Source organism: Pan troglodytes, chromosome 5 (assembly GCF_028858775.2).
Source record: "Pan troglodytes isolate AG18354 chromosome 5, NHGRI_mPanTro3-v2.0_pri, whole genome shotgun sequence".
In the NCBI taxonomy this organism is placed as follows: domain Eukaryota; kingdom Metazoa; phylum Chordata; class Mammalia; order Primates; family Hominidae; genus Pan; species Pan troglodytes.
The window spans coordinates 173006373-173026571 of record NC_072403.2 but is presented as its reverse complement, the minus strand read 5'-3'; the positions used below and the strand labels follow the sequence as shown (position 1 = coordinate 173026571).

The window sequence follows — 20199 nt, the reverse complement described above, 5'->3', positions numbered from 1 at the left end:
AAAGCTTCTTGACATTGGTTTGGGCATTGATTTGTTGGATATGACCCCAAAGGAAAGGTAACAAAAACAAAATAGACAAATGGGATTGCATCACATTTCTGCACAGCAAAGGAAACAATCAACAGAATGAAAAGGTAACATTAGGAATGGGAGAAAATATTTGCAAACCATACATCTGATTGGGGTTAACTTCAAAAATATGTAAGAAGCTCAAACAACTCAGTAGCAAAAAGAAAACCCAAATAACCAAATTTTTTTAATGGGCAAAGGACCTGAATAGACATTTATCAACAAAAGACAGACAAGTGGCGAACAGGTGTATAAAAAGGTGCTCAAATTCACTACTCATCAGAAGAATGCAAATCAAAGAAACATATGGGCTGGGCATGGTGGCTCACGCCTGTAATCCCAGCACTTTGGGAGGCTAAGGAGAGAGAATTGCTTGAGGCCAGGAGTTTTGAGACCAGCCTGAGCAACATAGTGAGACCCTACTCCTACAAAGAAATAAAGAATTAGCTGGGCATGGTATTGTGTACCTGTAGTTCTAGCTACTTGGGAGGCTGAGGCAGGAAGATTGCTCGAACCCAGGAGTTGGAAGTTACAGTGAGCTATGATCGCACCTCTGCACTCCAGCCTGGGTGACAGAGTAAGACCTATCTCTAAAAATAAAAAACAAAACAAAAGAAAAACCTACACTCTAATATCACCTTAAACCTACTAGAATGACTATTATCAAAAAGGCAAAAGATGACTCGTGTTGGTGAGGAAGCTTGGCACACTGTTGGGGGAAATGTAAATTGTGGCCATTATGGAAAACAGAATGGAGATTCCTCAAACAATGAAAAGTAGGGTGTGCATACTGTGTGGGTGTGGTGTGTGTGTGCATGCTGTGTGGTGTGCATGGTGTGACTGTATATGTGTTATGGATTTGTGGTATGTGTGAGGTGTGTATATGATGTGTGTGCATGGTGTAAGCATGGTGTATGTGCATAGTGTATGTATGGTGTGTGTGTGCAGCGTGTGGTGGGTGATCTGTGTGTGGTCTGTGTGTGTACATGGTGTATGGTGTGTTGTGGGTGTGTGGTGTGTTGTGTGAGGTGTGTGGTGTGTGCGGTATGTGTGCACACAGTGTATGTATGGTGTGTGTGTGTATGTGTGTGGTATATTGTTGATGGTACATTAAAGAGAATTAAATCCTAATATTGCAGGGTGGGAAGTCCATAGGTAATGATTAAAAGAGAAAAAAGAAGTACCAGGGTCAGAAGGTTATTTAGAGATTTGAAGGTAAATGCCAACAGGATCAGTTTAAAGAGTCGAAGTGTTTGCCTCTGGGGTGAAGGAAATTCAAGCTTTTTTATAGAACTTTTTGACTCTTTAAACTATGAGCATATATAAAGTTGACTTTTAAAAACTAATTAAAAGAATTTTTAAACGTTCCAAAGCAGGTTGGATGAGTACACACTTCATCATGATTGTGGCTGAGGGAGACTGGGTTAGAGAAGAGAGGATGAGCCAGAAAGTTCCAGGGACTGGGGAAAAGTTAAAAGGACAAAATGTTCACAGTTGTTAACTGCAGGTTGTGGGAAAGTTGGTAAGTTGCTTCAATGTTTGTTCCCTCTGTACTTTTTCATATATTTAACATTTCTTAAATTAGCTTAATAATGAACTACGTAATCAGCTATAGAGTTGAGGGTGTGGAGCTTACACAGGACAGCTGAGCTACCGGTTTAAAATGAATGGTATTTTTAAAAATGACTATTTGGAGGATTAACAGAAATAGAACACCCAACCAAGGGTTGATAAGAAAGGACCCCAGGGCTCTGTCTCAGCTCTCCTGGCCACACCTGGAGGACATGGGCTTCTCCAAGGTCTCACGCTTTCAGGAAGTGTTGATGAAGGATATGGAGAGACCTGAAGCTCTGGGCCCTGCGTAGTCTGAGAAGAGAAGCTTCGGGAACGTGGGAGCTGAGTGCAGATACCGGAGGGCTGTCATCCAGCAGAGGGAGTAGGTGACGACTGGCCTAGCGAGGGACCCTTATCAAGGCTACATTTGTAGATCACTTTGTTTGTGTGGGGCACTGCTGTGACTGCATTAAATTTCCACTTACCTAAATCCATTTTTGTGCACTTGTTTTCTACTCTTGTAAGAAACACAACAGCGTCAACCTCAAAACAGTAATCTAGTCAAAGGAGCAATTCCCAAGGCACGACATGTGGGGAATTCAGATTCATCAGCACCCACAGAGACTACAGTGATTATTGATAATGCCAACTTAACGCCTGGCCAGCAGCATGGATCCTGACCTCCACTATTCTTGTGTGTTTACGGAATCACACAAAAGTGCAGTGTTTTCATTTTTGCTCCTTGTTTCACACGTCTGTATAACCCACTTTTAAAGTCAAAAAGGGTCTTAGTGATGGCCAATAAAAGTATAAACTCAGTACAATGTATAATATACCTATTTCATATACATATGAATATATATACACTTTTACACATGTATGCATATGTATCATATGGGCCAATTACTAGATGGAATAGAATTTTTTTTTTTTGAGACCGAGTCTTGCTCTGTCACCCAGGCTAGAGTGCAGCGGGGTGATCTCAGCTCACTACAACCTCCGCCTCCCAGGTTCGAGCGATTCCTCTGCCTCAACCTGCTGAGTAGCTGGGATTACAGGTGCGTGCCACCAGGCCCAGCTAATTTTTGTATTTTTAGTAGAGATGGGGTTTCACCATGTTAGTTAGGCTGGTCTCGAACTCCTGACCTAGTGATCTACCCGCCTCAGCCTCCCAAAGTGCTGGGATTACAGGCGTGAGCCACCATACCCCACCTAGAATTTTTTAAAATTGAAATATTTTCCAGTTTTTAAGCATATCAGCTAACTTTAAAGTATTAATGTCACTGTACTTATAAATTATTGAAGCTTAAACTTTAGAATAGTGGAGGATAAGTTAAACGTAGCAAAAAGATTTCTCCTTTATTACTTCTTTTTTTAAAAAATATATTTTTTTTGGCACAAGGTCTCGCTCTGCTGCCCAGGCTGTAGTGCAGTGGTGCAATCTCGGCTCACTGCAGCCTTGTCCTCCTGGGCTCAATCATCCTCCTACCTCAGCTCCCGAGTAGCTGGGGCTACAGGCGTGCGGCCACCACACCCGGATAATTTTTTTGGTATTTTTTGTAGAGATGAGGTCTTGCCATGTTGCCCAGACTGGTCTTGAACTCCTGTGCTCAAGCAGTTCTCCTGTCTTGGCCTCCCAAAGTGCTGGGATTACAGGAGTGAGGCACTGCACGTGCCCTATTGCTTCTTTAAATAAGGGACAAGAGATATAAAGAGAAAACAGGAAGTACCTTCTCCGTCTGTAACTTATGAGGTAAGCAGCTAATTGATCATATGGTAAAGAAGAACCAAATAAAATTAGTGTCTCAAAATATCAGGAGCACTGCTTCTGTGAAATCAGTTAAAGTACATGTCCATATTAGTCATCCATTGATACACATGCTTATTTTCCTAAGTGAATTCTCCACAATTCTGAAAACCAGTGAAAAGATTATCTCATGTTAGTTCTACACAAAACCAAGCATCGCATGTGACTCTCCATGTTTCAAGGCACACACATCCCTTTCCACCGAGGATCAAAGTGCCCTACACCGAGGATCAAAGTGCCCTATGGGAAGCAACTTCTTGCCTTTTAAACCAGATTCAGTAAACAAAAACTGTTTTGCATAGCTGACAAAAGATCACAATGATTGCACAAAACAAGGTCAGTCTGTGGAGGGAAGCTTACAAGGTCAAATGGGGCACGTTAAGGAGGCGTAACCCATCACATTGACTTTTCTGCTGTTCGAATTTTTTTCTGGTAAAAAATACAGGTATCAGGATTCCCTGTGTCCAGCAGGTGTTAGAACAGAGGAAGACAGAGGGCGGCCTCCTGCAAAACATCTCCTACCCTTGCCAGTTTCCAATCCAGTGTCCAGGGGCTGGAGCATCAGGGCTCCCCGTGCTTGCGCTTGGAAGCAGAAACGCCCTCAAGCCCCAGTTCTCTCAGGGCCTCCGACCCACCTACCTGGGACTCAGCCCCGGAGCCAGCGGCTGGACCGAACGGGGTCGCGCCCTGGAACACAGGGCGGGCGAAGGAGAAAAGCCCAGCTGGCAGCGCATGGGCGAGCGTCCTGCCTTTCCCAGCGGCCTTGGCCTGGCCATCATGGGCCTGCGGGAGGGGTCCGCCCACCCGCGCCCCCGCCCCCGGGCCCCGGCCCGGTGCCTGCGCCTCTGCGGAGCGCAAGCGGCCTTGTTCCTCTCCCGCGGGGGACCCTTCGCGAGCTCCAGAAGCATCAGTGTCCTCCGGGCGGCCACGGGCCCGCTGCGGCTCTCACCCTGGCGCCCCTGGATTGCTCTCCCCACTCTCAGCCTTACGCCCCACTCCTTCCACCCCGAATTTTGCAGCCTCAGGACTTGAACCATCTGCTGGCTGAAGTCACTTGGGACAAAACCCACGACAGGTTTTGGGAGCTGGACACTCCCTCCCAAGGAGGCGAGGGCGCGCAGCGAAGTGTGGGGTGTACCGCCCCCTGCCGGCCTGGGTGACGTTCGCTTCTGCTTCCACGCTGCCCAGCAATGTCCAATTGGAACGTTTGGAAGGCAAGGCTGAGAATAAATGCTGTTTGCAAATTCCAGAAAAGAAAAAAAAATGTTGTTCTTCTGTTTAACAAAAGGTTTTCCCAGCCAAGCCCGCACTTCTGTGGGTTGTATTTAAGTCTTAAGTGCGTCAGAGCTGTTGCCTGCAGGCGCTGGTATTGCCCAAGGGGAAGTATCAGGACAATGTCTACGAAAACTCCAGGCTCTTGGATGAAGCAACCTTTCCACATTAAGTTTGTGGCATAATCTACCAGGTCTCCTACGATTTACCCGTCATGCAAAAGGAGCAAGTCTCTGCGAAACAGGGCTTTCAAAGAGCCTTTTCAGGAGAAGAAAATGTTGGAAGAGCTAATTTGTTGCCTACTTGTTGTTCACTTTGCAACTAAAACTAATCCCCTTAAAGGTATTTATGGGTATGAATGATAAATAATGAAAAGGATCAAAATAGGAATGTTTCATTCACTTTAACCTGGCCCATGCAGTGCACTTCAGGCCCTGGACTCTGGTTTGAACTCTGTGATTTCTATCATTCCTTGGCTTTGTTTGCTTCATTGCTTGGGCTTTCAGACTGATCAGAGTTCTGTGAATACAGTAAGTGCTCAATAAATCCTTAATCTGGGTACTACCATTGATGCCTGTGGCAGTGACTGCAGATGGGCGGGCTCCTGCAGCAGCGAGGCGTGGGGCTAGAGGGCCTGGCTCTGGCATCCAACCCTGCTCCATCTGCCACAAAAGCTGTGTGACTTTGGGGAAGTTATGAACCTCTGCTGAACTCTCTGTGGGTAAAATGAGAGTGGTAGTAATAGCACCTCCCTCATAGGGTTGGAGTGAGGAGTAAATGAAATAACCTGTGTAAAGAACCTGGTATGGTGCCTAGTGTTGTGTAAACTACTAATTGGACAGGGGACTACCATCCAGAATATACAAGGAACTCAAACATCTCAACAGCAAAAAACCAATGCAGTTAAAATATGGGCAAATGATCTGAGCAGACATTTCTCAAAAGAAGTCATACAAATGTCCAACAAATATATGAAAACGTGCTCAATATCACTAATCATCAGCGAAATGGAAATCAAAACCACTATGAGGTATTAGCTCACCCCAGTTAGGATGGCTATTATCAGAAAGACAAAAAATAACACATGCTGGTGAGGACGCAGAAAAAAAGGGAACTTTTCTACACAGTTGGTGGGAATTTAAACTAGTACAATCTCTCTGGAGAACAGTATGGAGGTTCCTCAAAAAACTACAAATAGAAGTACCATATGATCCAGCAATCTCACTACGGGGCATTTATCCAACAGAATGGAAATCATTATATCAAAGAGTCATCTGCAGCCCCGGGTTTATTGCAGCTCTGTTCACAATAACCAAGACATGGAATCAACCTAGTTGTCTGACCACACATGAATGGATAAAGAAAATGTGGTATATACATACCATGGAATACTATTCAGCTATAAAAAATAATGAAATCCTATTATTTGCAGCAACATGGATGAAGCCAGAGTACATTATGTTAAACAAGCCAGGAACAGAAAGATTAACGCTGCATGTTCTCACTCATAGGTGGCAGCTAAAAGAAGTTGATCTCAAGAAGTAAAAAGTAAACAGAAGATACTAGAGGCTGAGAAGGGTCCCAGGAAGGGAGGGATAGGGAGAGAGTTGTTAAAGGCTACAAATTACAGCTTGAAAAGAGGAATAGTTCTAGTGTTCTACACCACTGTAGAATGTCAACAATAGTATAGTGAATAGTGTCAAATAGCTAAAAGGAGGATGTTGAATGTTTCCAACACAAATATATAATAAATGATAAACATTTGAGATGACATATATGCTAATTACCCTGATTTGATCACTATACATTATATGTATTGAAACATCTTATGTACCTTATGAATATGTACAATTATTATTTGTTGACAAGCATTTTTTTTTGAAAGCTTGATCTCATATAATTAGAGTAGAATAGTGGTACCAGAGGATGAGGAAGGTAGTTGGGGAGAGAAGAGAAGTTGGTCCATGGTTTCAAAATTCCAGTTAGACAGAAATAATAAATTCTGATGTTCTATTACACACTAGGGTGACTATAGCTAATAATAATATATTGTATATTTCAAAATAACTAGAAGAGAAGATTTTGAATTTTCTCACCACAAAGAAAGGATAAATGTTTAAAGTGATAGATATACTGATTACCCTAATTGATCATTATACAATATATCCATGCACTGAAACATCACACTGAACCCCATAAATATGTACAATTGCTATGTGTCAATTACAAATGAAATGAAACATTTAAAAAAGAGCTTAGTAAAGTGCCTAGTATGTAGGCATTAATCAATCAAGTATAGATATTATTATTCCTCCTCCCAGTAGTAAATCGCAGTGCAGTGGTTAAAAGTAATCACTTAAGACCTAGATATTTGGGTTAGAACCTGGCTCCACCAATTTCCATTGGCATACTTTGGGCAAATGAGTTTCAATGTCCTGATCTATAAGTGGTAATAATAAAAGAGAAAAATCTGGTGATTGTAGCGTTGTATAGGCAATTCATAGTGCTGTTAGTGCCTGGCACAAATGGAAAACCTACAATAAATCACAGCTAGTACTAAAATAAAAATTGTAAGGATATGTTTAGATTAGCCACCAATGCTTAATTGTCCTCTAAGGTAATAATGTCTTTGTCTAATTTTACCTTTCCACTTATTTTCTTATCAAAATGTTGATAGCTAGGGATTGCCAGAGGGTCTGAACTCAGTGACACCTTCCCACCTGAAGGTCAAGGGCTGTCTGCAGCCCCTGGTGGAACCCTGGTTGCCGACATCAGTCCTTCCACTTAGAGCAGTTCTTGTGCAGTCTTTGATGCGAGGTAATTTTGGAAGAATTGCTTCAAGGATGTTCAATGGTGACTGCTACCGATTGCAGCCTGGTGAGTAGAAAGGATATTCAGAGAGATCAAATGCAGTGGCCTTAGCTCCCACAGTTACTCATATATTGAAACTTGGTTTTGCAAAGTAGGTCAAATGAAACTAAACAACATTTGCAATAATCCATCACCACTCACAGACAGGCAAAGGTTCTGGAAAGGACTGGGCTTGAGGTGAGTTACGGGTTGGTGCTCCCTTGCCTGCAGATTCTTTCGAAACGATGTCCCTACAACTTACTGAACTGGAATGTCAACCCAGTGGATTCTTTCTTCTTTGGCCACTCTTAAGGGACTCAGGTACTGTTGGATTCAAAAAAGGGCTTTTACAAATTCAAGCAACCACCTTTGCTTACTGAGCTCTAACACTAAGAACCAGAGGACCTATTCTTTCATAAAGGTCAGATGATCTTTGAAAAGTGTGTGTGTGGGGGGGGCCCTTTTCTCCACAAATGACATTTTCTTTCCAAGGTGTCTGGGGCTCCCCAAGTTTGTGGCACACCCTGCCTTAGTGGCTTGTCATGGCCTTTGGGTTAAAATGCACAATATTTAGCAAGGCAGTCTCCCCTCCCCCAGTCATCTGGCCCAGTCTAGTTTCTTCTCTCACCCCTCCCCCAGTACTCCTCACCTGCTTATTCCGGTCTAACCAGGTGTCTCAGTCAGCTGGGGCTGCCATCACAAAACACCACACACGGCAGGTGAGGTGGTAGGGTTGGGGGTTAGACACAGACATTTATTTCTCGCGGTTTTGGAAGCTGGAAGTCCAAGAACAAGGTGTCAGCAGATGCGGTGTCTGATGAAATCTCTTTCTTTGCTTTTAGACGGCCCGACTCCTCGCTGCACCCTCACATGGCATCTCCTCGGCTTCTGCGAGGAGGGAAAGGGACGGGGTGTGTGAGTGTATGTGTGTAGATTGCTGTCTTCCTCTTCCTTTACGGGCACTAATCCCATCATGGGAACCACGCCCTCATGAGCTGATCTAACCCTCATCACCTCCAAAGGCCCTGCCTCCAAATACTAGCACATCGTGAGTCAGGGCTTCAGCGTGTGAATTTTGGGGGGACTCAAACGTTCAGCCCATAACATCAGGGACTGCAAACTCAGTCACCTTCAGGGGCCAGGCAGGTACAATGAATTCTTGATGAGAGAAGGAAAGTTAATATTTCAAACACAGTCGTTTGTCATTGTCACTCCAGCCAGTCACACAAAACCAAGTTCACTGTCCCTCTCTCCTCTAAGTCCCCTCTCTTCCCGCACCCAGATTCAGCCCAGGGCAGCTCACACACTCCATCCCCAGCCAGGTGGGGCCAGGGACCCTCCAACATCCCCAAGCTGGAGATGCTTCCGGCAGGATGATGAGCCGGGAAGCCAAGTAACTGGCCGGCCCCGGGGACAAGGTGCCCACGACGAATGACGAAACGAGCAAACCAGGCCACTGCTGATCCTCCTGAGGCTGCAGGGGCCCTGTGTCCCCACCCGTTCCCTTTATGCGTCTCCTTATCGGGTGCAAAACCTCAACTCCCTCCGGTCTCCTGCCCCATCCCGCACCCTTTATGCTGTGAAGATGGAGGCGCCTTGTACTTCCGGGAGGCAAAAGAGCCCTGAGGGAACCTCCTTCCGTTTCTTGCTGTGAGGACAGCGGACTCCCTGTCGCCGCCCAACTCCTTTCTCCTTTCCCCGCAGGACTACCTTTCCTCGAGTGACAGCCCTGCTCTCCTCAGGAACTCACCCCTGGTAACCCCTTCTCTGTTCTCGCCATCTACGGACGCTCTCCTGTGAGCACTGAAATGCCGTCTGCACTCCCGGGGCCTCCAGCTCCTTCTCTTTTGACTTCATCGCAGACACATTTCTTCAGAGTTCTCCTAATGTACTGTTTCCATTTTGTCTCCCACTGATTCTTCGGCTGTGACGCTGTGGTCTGAATGTGTCCCTCAAAATTCACGTCTTACAAACTATTTTTTTTTTTTTTGAGACCGGGTCTCACTCTATGGCCCAGGCTGGAGTGCAGTGGTGCAATCTTGACTCACTGCAGCCTCGACCTCCTGGTCTCAGGTGATTCTCCCACCTCAGCCTCCCAAATAGCTTGGACTACAGGTGTGTGCTACCACACTCAGCTAATTTTTGTATTTTTGGTAGAGACAGGGTTTCCCCATGTTGCCCAGGCTGGTCTCAAACTCCTGAGCTCAAGGGATCCACTCTCTCAGCCTCCCAAAGTACGGGATTACAGTGTGCCCTGCCTGACATGGTACAAACTTAATCCCTCATGCAACAGTGTTGGGAGACGGGGACTTTTGGTAATTTAGGCTGATTAATGCTGTTTTTAAGTGAGCTTGTGGGAGTGGGTTCAGGCTCTTTCACTGTCCTGCTGTGTGAAGACACAATGTTTATCCTCTTACCCTCTGCCTTCTGCCACGTGAGGACACTGTAATAACTGGCACCTTGATTGGGGGCTTTGAAGCCTCTAAAACTGTGAGATGATACATTTCTGTCCCATATGGGTTACCCAAGCTGTAATCTGGGTAATCCATAAAGAACTGTGACTCTTTGTTACAGCAGCACAAATGGGCTGAGACATATGGCATGGCTTCTCTTCCCACCCCCTCTACTGACTCTCATCACCAAGCTCAGTGAGCATTTTTTAGTCCTTATCTTTCTAAAAAGACATCTTGGTAGAGTGGGGACTGGAGCTCTGACAGTGCTGGTGATCAGGGTTGGGGAGTCTCTCCAATTGATTTACAGTTGAGGCTTAGATACTGTTTTAAACTTGGAAGGAACCTCCTAACCATCTAAACACAGCTACTGATTCACTTGGTGGGCCAGAGCAGTCTGCCTGGGAGAAAAATACTGAGAAGCCAGCACTCTAATGACTATTGAGGTGCAGGGATATAAAATCTTGTACAAATTGGGATGGCTCTGGGCCAAGATCAATTTGTTAGAAACAGCCAGGCTTCCTGAGAGAATGTTCCATTAAGGGGAAAAGGAGGTTGGCTGTGCGTGACCAGGCAGTTCTCTCCCTTGGGGTCTCTCGTGAGGTTACTGTCAGATGGTGGTACAGTCACAGAAGTGGCTCCATACCATATGGCTGGCTGTGCCAAGCACTCAGAGGTCTCCCCCAACACCATGATGTCAGGTTGGAGGGACTACTGGTTTGAGATAGAAGGTGGGACGAATGCCAAAAATCCATGCCAACCCTGCAACCACAGTGCCAAAAAGCTCATCCTTCAGCATGCTTTGTGGAAGGATTGCAGGTTTATGGCAATTAAAGATTGCAACACTTTTGAGTCCCAAAAAATCTGCGTGTGATTACACCCCCGACTGAACATGATGGGGGGCTATCCTCTGAATTAGCAGAAGCCTAACTTGCTGCATGCAGTGGCAGCCAGAGCTTATTCCTCTGGTGCCACCTGCCATAAATATACAAGTTGTTTTACCTAACAAAGACACAGTGACATTGGGAGTTCATGCCACCACTGACCCCACTGGCCAGTGGGAGAAGACTAAGCTCTGGCTCAACCTTCAGTAGACGCAGATGTTCTTGAAGCTATTTGGGCAACAAAGTTCAAGGATTTCACCTGTGTCAAGGTGGGAGAGGGAGGGATTTTAGGGGGGCACTTTTGGCAAGCTTTGGAAGGGTATGAATTATAGAACATGAGTAAATAGAGACCAATGTACAGGGAAGCTAGTAATGCTCAGCCTCAGGGCCCCTTCCTTGCATGAATCCAATGGCAGATTGTATTTTTCAAGATGGCAGCCACAAGACCCCAGCCATATGTACTCCTTCTTACAGGGTGAGGTCCATATGCCTCTTATGGAAAGGTGGGGTCTATGTGTTCTTCCCTAGAATCTGGGCAGGCTTGTGACTCTGATGCGGATGATGCTTGAGGATTTCCAGGCTAGACTATAAAGGAGAATTAGCTTCAGCCCAATTCTCTTGGAAACCAACTGCCATTCTGCTAGGAAGCCCAGACACATGGAAAAGCTCTGAGTGTTTTGGCCAATAGTCCCAGATGAGGCTCCAGCGACAGCTGGGTTCACCCATGAGATGTGAGTGAGGAAGGCATTGAAATGGTTTCAGCCCTAGCCACCATCTGACTGTATCCTCTTGAGATACTTTAAGGAAGAGAATCACCTGGCCAAGCCCAGCGGACCTCCAGAACTGTGAGATAAATAAAACAATTCTTATTTTAAGCCACTGTATTTTGGGAAGATTCATCCCATAGCAATATACAACTTCAACAGGGTAGCAATAGACAACTTCAACAGGCCCCTTCTGAGGCTCTGGAAGGGCCCTGGCAATGTGTCCATTTGGTCATTTACTTTGGTCAAGTTTGCAAAAGCAGACATTTTAACTGTAATTGGCTAAAATTCTGATCTCTTTCTGCCCTGACTTGCTCTCCACCTCTTCATGTTGAGTGGTCGAGTGGATGTGGGCATTTTTGGGATCCAGGAAAAGAGGAATTGAGTTGAGTCATTGAGTTTGGGTTCCATGGGATTTATTTATGTGGTATGGAGTCACTTCTGTGTACATTTGTAAAATGGCTTTCAGAATAGTCTTAGCCTCCCTTGTGCTGACTTACATGGTGGTGTCATGTAAATATGCATGATTGTGTCATATGACATGTGGATTTGCAGGGACATGGATGGAGCTGGAGGCCATTATCCTTAGCAAACTAACACAGGAACAGAAAACCAAATATCACATATTCTCACTTATAAGTGGGAGCAAAATGATGAGAACACGTGGACACATAGAAGGGAACAACACACACTGGGGCCTATTGGCGGGCAGAGTGTGGCAGGAGGGAAAGCATCAGAAAAAATAATTAATGAGTACTAGGCTTAATACTTGGGTGATGAAATCTGTACAACAAACCCCCATGTCAAAAGTTTACATATGTAACAAACGTGGACTTCTACTGCTGAACTTAAAATAAAAGTTAAATAAGAACAATAGAAATGTACAGAGCTAGAAAAAAGTCTAGCTCTAGCTCCTCCCATCTGGGAATTATTCCAAATCTTACAGCTCCTACACAAAAATAGTTTGGTGGAGGTTTTCCTAAATTTGCCAAGAATCCTGAAAACTTATCTTTCATTATCAGTCATGAGTTATGCAGCTGAAAGACAAATTTAAATCCATCAATAATAAAATACTAGAGGCAAAATGGATTATTATTCTTCTCTCATAGAATATGATATTACAACATTATTGAAAAAGCAACCAAAGAATACATGGCCAAAAATGTTGGGAAAAGAGTATTACAGATATGGGTCAGGAATTTGTTTAATTAAAATATGCTATTTTACTGAGTTTTGTATATATTTGGTTGTAGCAGTAGCCAGAGTAGACTTTGCCGGGAGCTTGGGCCATTAGATTGGTATTATTAAAGTTATGTTGGGCTCATTTGCCCTTACCTGCTGGCACACACGGGGTATATCTCACTTTATTTCTCACAAGTCTTTGGTACCCACCACCACTCCCACCTTTTTACAATTTTCACTTTCGCTGACTTCTCTGGACTTACACTGTCAACTTTCCCCTCTGGCTAACTGTTCTCAGTCATTTCTACAGAATTCTCTTCTTCTGGGTCCTTGTGTTGTTAAGGGATTTACTGTAGGGCTTCTTTTTCTCTCTCTGGGCAAGCTCGTCCACCCCCATTGCTTCAATCCCACCTACCTGCTGAAAACTGCAGATTCCACATCTCCAGCTCAGACCTCTTTCCTAGGCTCTAGACCAGGAATTGGCAAAGTTTTTCTGTAAAGCGAAAGATAGCAAATATTTTATCGTCATTGTACCATCTCTGTCACATCTGCTCAACTCTGCTAAGGTAGGGCAAATGTAGCTACAGACAATGGTAAAAGAATGGGTGTGGCTGTAAATAAAACTTTATTTTTTAAAATAGGGGCTGCCCCATGGGCTGTAGTTTGCCAACCCCCTCCTCTACATCAGGATATCCAACACCTTTATGGAAATTTCCACTTGGGATTTCACAAGTTCCCAAACATAACATTGTCCCCAGAGAAATTCATCTTATTTCCTCCTATGTGTTCCTTCTTAATGAATGATGTCACTATCCACCAGATGTTCAAGACAGAAATTCAGGCAGCATCCTTGATTTCATTCCCCACTTCAATCAGTCACAAAATCATGTCAATTCTACTTTCTCAACATCCCCCTAATCCATTCCCTTTTCTCTTTCTCCACTGCCTTCCTTCAGCCCCTTTCATCTCTCACCTCCTACCCTGTGCTTCTTCTAATCTCCTCATCATGCTACAATCAGAGGGATCAGGCCACCCTTGGATTTTAAAAGCCTTCAGTAACAGTAGTCCCTGCCTTTTTTTGGTTGAAGTCTAAGCTTCTTGAAACAGAGTGAGAAGCCTGCACAATTGGACCATTTCCCCATGTTAGCCAAATTCCTCTCATCTGCCTGCTCCTCCCGCCTCTGGGACCCTGCACATATATTTCTTCTGCTTAAAGAATGTGTAGCAGGTGAAGCAACTATCTGAGGCCAGTATCCCATGGGCAGTAAGAAGAATTTACCAAGACAGTTGTAGATAAAGAAAGGCAGATTTATTAAAGAAAGCATGAAAATATGTTGCAAGGGAGCAACGGGCAGGCCAGCAAGAGAGGAGCTGACTGCCAAGAGAGAAAGGCTTGCTGGGGGTTTTATAGGCTGTTGCTTGTATTGCGTGCTGAAGAGGGCTTTGTGCAGTACTGTGCTGAAGAGGGCTTTGTGTGGTACTGACAATGCCAAGGTTGCAGTGGGATAACCTGCATTTTTCTATCAGCTGAGGGCCTGGTGATAGCTGGGCACAGGAAGATTGTGAGTTATTTGTGCAGGAGGGCTATGGTCCTGGACCATGAAGGAAGGCAGACTTACAGCTCATCTGCTTACTCTTTCTGTTTTCCCTCAGTCCCACCAGCCTGACTCCTTTTGCCTAATTAGGACTCCTCGGAATTCTTCTCCTTTCTCATCCCTCTGGCTGTCTTCTAAGTTTCAACTTGGGTGTCACTTCCTCTGGGAAGTGTCTCCTCACCTCTAAAGACTGTCTCTCTGTGCACAACTATAACAAATGGGACCTGGGCCACTTCACTTTTACAATTCCAGTTTACAGACCTGCATTGCCCCAAACCCATGAGACCAAAAACTCCCTGAGGGCAGAGGTGGCCCCTTATTTACTCTTGATTCCCCAGCACCCAGCACAGCACTAAACACTGTACCCACTGAAATAATATCTGAAGGATGAGCGTTTATAGCAAAAGTGGTTTCCACTGACATTCCCTTCTCTCCTCCCCAGCTATGGATTGCAGCACCCAGGAGCTGGTCAGGCTGCAGGAGGAGAGGAGGAAGGCGAAGTCATTACTCAGGGCCTCTGTTTTGCTGATGTGTGGAGATGGTGGGTCTCCCTTGAATACCTGGGAGGCAGGAGCAGGCATGGACTCCTCCAGTCTCTGGGTTCTGGACTCTGGGGGGCTGCTGCTCTCTGGCACCCATCAGTCCTTAACCATCTGGCCTCCAGCCAGGGAAGGAGTGTGGTGGTGGAGAGGCCTCTCTGTCCTACCCATGTGTCCTCCGAGCTCACGAGAATCAGCCAAAGGCTGAGTTCCACACCCTGAGTTAGAAGTTCTATTACTCTGGACTCTCCCTGGACATTGGGAATTCTCTTAACTAGTATGGAAGCAGTTACATCATCCTAGGTCCTCCAAAAATAGGCACATGTATCTAAATATAGGCACATATAAATGCAAATACATACATATACACATACATCCAAATACATAATTTTTGTTTTGAAATAATTATAAACACAAGGAGTTATAAATATAGTACTGAGAGGTCCCTGTACCTGTTGCCCCACCTTCCCAAGGCAATATCTTATGTAACTATAGTTCATGATTAAAACCAGGAAGTTGCCATTGGCACAATGTCAGAAACTAGTCCTGAGACCTTGCTCAGATTTCATCATTTTTGTGTGTGCACTCATTTGCTTTTCTGAAAAGATTTAAATGTTTTCTGCATGACTGGTCTCCTCCACATAGTGTGAGATGGGATTTTTTTTCTGAATGAGCTGAGAGATCAGTGAATGTGAGAGATGGGAAGGATGATTAGGTGCATCTCTGTTTTATTCATGGTGGGTCTGGAACTTAGGGCAGAAGTACCCTGGTTTCTCCTCTGGTGAGTCCTGGTGCCGCCTCAGTGCAGGCTGCTAAGTTATCTGGGACTGACTATCTTCTTTTCTGCTAATATTTGTCTTAAGCATGTAACACGTCTGATGAGGAGATGGCCAATGAAAATTAATTTTTTCAAAGATGAATAGGTATCTAGACTTTTTCAAGCACAACTCAATTAAAAATATATCACTTCACTGAGCCTCAAATTAGTCAGGGCTCACTTAAAAAGTGTTCCCTAGTGCCAGGCAAAGTGCCTCACACCTGGGATCCCAGCACTTTGGAAGGCTGAGGTGGGAGGATACCTCAAGCCTGGGAGTTCAAGACCAGCCTGGATTACATGGCAAAACACTGTCTCTACAGAAAATAAACACACACACACACACACACACACACACACACACACACACACACACAGCTGGGTATGGTGGCATGTGCCTGTGGTCCCAGCTATTCTGGAGTCTGAAGTGGGAGGATCACTTGAGCCCAGGAGGTTAAGGCTGCAGTGAGCCGTGTTTGTGCCACTGCACTCCAGCATGGGTGACAAAGACAGCCTGGGGTGACAAACACTCCAGCATGGGTGACAAAGACAGCCTGGGTGACAAAGCCAGCCCATCTCCAAAAAAAAAAAAAAAAAAAAAAAAGAGAAAGAAAAAGAAAGTGTCCCCTAGTGGATTACATTTTAACCACTGTGCTAACTGAGCCAGCTATCTCTTTACCAGACATGAGAGCTGATAAGCGTCTCATCACATGGCCCCAGGGACTGATGAACAAAGGCTAATATGTGGAAAAGGGCAACTAAAGAAAGAAGGGCCACCTCCAGGTTAATTAGTACAAGTCTCCTCGCTGATATGCCCTAATACACTGAAACAGCCATAAAAACGATCTGCACATTGGCATTGAGGACACAGATAAACTTGCTGAGGTCCCTTATGGTGTCAGAGGGATGCTTTGTATGAGTCCTTAATAGATTAATTAATAGGTTAATTAAGTTCTTGCTGTTTTCATTTGGAAATGATACTGTCCTCTTGGGGCTATTCAGAGATGTTCATGGTGATGAAACGAGCTGGCCTGGAATGGCAGTTCCCAGGTAGCAGAGCCTGGGCTTGAGGAAGGTGGAACGTGGGTGTGGCAAGGAGCTGGCAGGTGCAAATGTCAGGCCAGCAATGCAGTCCAGCCTTCATGGACGTGTGTCACCTAGGAAGTTGTGACCTGGCTGCAGTTTCCACTTCAGGTGCGACAGAAGGGTGAACTCCACCTCACCTCCTGGTGAGGTTGACCTTTCCTTGTATTTATGACTCTTTCTTTCTCTTTCTTTCTTCTTCCTTCCTTCCTTCCTTCCTTTCTTCTTTCTTTCTCTTCTTTCTTTCTTCTTTCTTTCTTTCTTTCTTTCTTTCTTTCTTTCTTTCTTTCTTTCTTTCTTCTTTCTCTCTCTTTCTCTCTCCTTCCTTCCTTCATTCCTTCCTTCATCTTTCTTTTCTTCTCTTTCTTTCTTTCTCTCTGTCTCTTCTTCCTTCCTTCCTTCCTTCCTTCTTTCTTTTTCTCCAAGTCTTGCTCTGTCACTCAGGCTGTAGTGCAGTGGCACAATTTTGGCTCACTGCAACCTCCATCTCCTAGGTTCAAGTGATTCTTTTGCCTCAGCCTCCTGCGTAGCTGGGATTACAGGTGTGTGCCACCATACCTGGCTAATTTTTGTATTTTAGTAGAGATGGGGTTTTGTCATGTTGGCCAGGCTGGTCTCAAACTCCTGACCTGAGGTGATCTGCCTGTCTTGGCCTCCCAAAGTGCTGGGATTACAGGCATGAGCCTTCATACCCAGCAGTGTTTATGACTTTCTTTGTAAATACTTGCAAGGAATTTACCATTTTAATGTTGTAAGAGACATCTATTCTTTCATAACAGGACCTCAGTGAATCTTGATTGCAGGCCTCATGCTGGGCAGAGCTAAGGAAATTCAATTTGTCTCCAATCTTATTTGAATATTCTTATGCCTCCTACAAGTGCAGCAGCAGAATCTCCACAAATCTGGTGCGTGAAAGTTTCCTGTAGTTTCTTTAGGGTAGAGAGGCCGGGGAAGGGTAGAGACTGATTTGTACTTTTTAGATGTATAGTTGATCCTTGAACAACACAGATCTGAAATGTTTTGGAGTTTTGTTGCAATTTGAAAAATACTCAAAGACAAACCATGTAGCTAGACATATTGAAAAAATAAAGAGAAAGTTATGTATGTCATGAATGCATAAAGTGTATTTAGATACTTAGTCTATCATTTACTACCATTAAATATACACAAAACTATTACAAAAAGTTAAAAGTAATCAAAACTTATGCACACACTCACAGATCATATGCTGTGCTATTCTCAGTCGAGAGAAGTGTAAACAAACATAAAGATGCAGGATTAAATTGTAACTGCATTGGCTGGGTGCAGTGGCTTACGCCTGTAATCCCAGCACTTTGAGGGGCTGAGGCAGGTGGATCACTTGAGGTCAGGTGCTTGAGACCAGCATAGCCAACATGGTGAAACCCCATCTCTACTAAAAATACAAACATTTGCTGGGCGTGGTGATAAGTGCTTGTAATCCCAGCTACTCCAGAGGTTGAGGCAGGAGAATCGCTTGAACCCAGGAGGCAGAGGTTGCAGTGAGCTGAGATTGCGCCACTACACTCCAGCCTGGGCGACAGAGCTGGACTCTGTCTAAAAAAAAAAAAAAAAAATTGTAACTGCATAAACTTAACCATAGTGCACACTGCACCTCTGTAATAATTTCGTAGCCTCCTCCTGTTGCTGTTGCAATGAGCTCAGGTGTTGCGAGTATCCACCTAAAACGTTCTGTGATGCTGAACATCCCGACTTGAGCAGTTTGTCTCAAGTGAATTGTGCACCACGGTAAAAAGTGCCCTCTCCCTGTTGGCATGTATTTTTCCTCCTGTTTTGTGCAGTACTGTAAACCTTGAATAACACCATGGGATCCATATGAAGTAGCACTAGTGATGCTGGAAGTGCTCCCAAGAAGCAGAGAAAAGTCGTGACATTACAAGAGAAAGTTGAATTGCTTGATACGTGCTGGAGGCAGGTCTGCAGCTGGGGTTGCTTCCATTTCAGACAGACAATTCATCTTGTAAACAGGCAGTGTAAACTTAATGTACAGATAAATACAGAACTGTACTGTAGATGTATTTTCTCTTCCTTATGATTTTCTTACAAACGTTTCCTTTTCTCTAGCTTACTTTATTGTAAGAATACAGTATATCATACATATAACATACAAAATACATGTTATTAAATGTTGCTGGTCAACAGCAGGCTGTTAGTAGTTAAGTTTTTGAGAGTCAGAGTTATACCTGGATTTTCTACTGTGTATGGTCAGTGTGCCAACCCCCGAAATTGATCAAGGGTCAACTGTAATCCTAAAAGAATCGAATACAATATTGTACACAGTAAGTGGTCAATAAATAAGGAATTGAACTAAATAAGAATACATAAATCTCAGAATATGTGCAACCTGATCGTAGTACACAGAGATCTCTCTCTATATATCTCTTTTCTCAGTTCATGCCGTTCTTTCAGGTAGAAAGCGCCTTATTTTGAATTAGTTGTCTTTAGAGCAAAAATCCCTCTAAGAGTGCTGTGTGGTTTCCTATGCACAATCTGGAATAGTCCATTGCTTCATGCCTACCCTGGACATGAAGGGCTGTGCCACAGCGGAAGTTTCTATGCACCCACACCTGTCTATACCTGAGCAACACATTCCTCTTTGCTGCTCTCTTACAGGCTACAGAGTGCGGTGACGCCAGCACAGAGCTCTGCTCAACGTCCCTCTGTGCTTTCACGCTGCTGATGGATTATGAAGGTAGGGAAGAATGTACAGCCAGGAGGCCATTGAGAGGGCAACTAATTTATAAAATCACATTTGTAGAATTGAGTGCATCCAACAACTACCAGGGGAAAGTCGGGCAAAAGCTATACCAACACCACCCAAGTCAAAACCAAAATGACAAAAAAAAAAAAAAAAAAGAAAGAAAAGAATGTGGATATAGAATTTCTGATAACATCATTCCTGAGGTGCCTTATCCAGGGAACTGCTAAAATAATATTTTAAGTTGAAATGAACACATACTAGAAACATTATATGTTAGTTGAGTCTGTTTTTTTTTCCCAAAGTACTTTCTCAAACACACCAACCTTAGCCCTCTAAGAGATACATCACATTAAAAATAAAACGTCTGCCCACTGCTGGTTTCTCAACTTGCGTCCACCTTCTGTCCCCTTTAATGAACTGGACCACGAGGTGAGTCAGAAAGGATAAAGGGAGTGGTAAGAATTTGAGGAGAGAAGAGAGTGAGGCTAAAACAGGAAATCAGGAAAAGCGATTAGGTCGCCCCATCCCTCACCTGGGGCCGCTCTCTTGTTGCCCAGCGTGGTTTCTTCTTGAGGGTTCTGCATGGTTCCTCAATC

At 44.4% G+C, this 20199-nt stretch overlaps 1 long non-coding RNA gene across 1 annotated transcript; it reads right to left on the bottom strand.

Moving 5' to 3' along the window:
- Positions 1-5964: 5964 nt before the first annotated feature.
- On the bottom strand, positions 5965-9133 carry LOC134810389 (uncharacterized). Its single transcript, XR_010158237.1, has 3 exons — positions 8856-9133; positions 8202-8440; positions 5965-7576 (listed from the first exon to the last, which is right to left on the bottom strand). It is a non-coding gene; the product is annotated as an uncharacterized LOC134810389 (long non-coding RNA).
- Positions 9134-20199: the final 11066 nt, after the last annotated feature.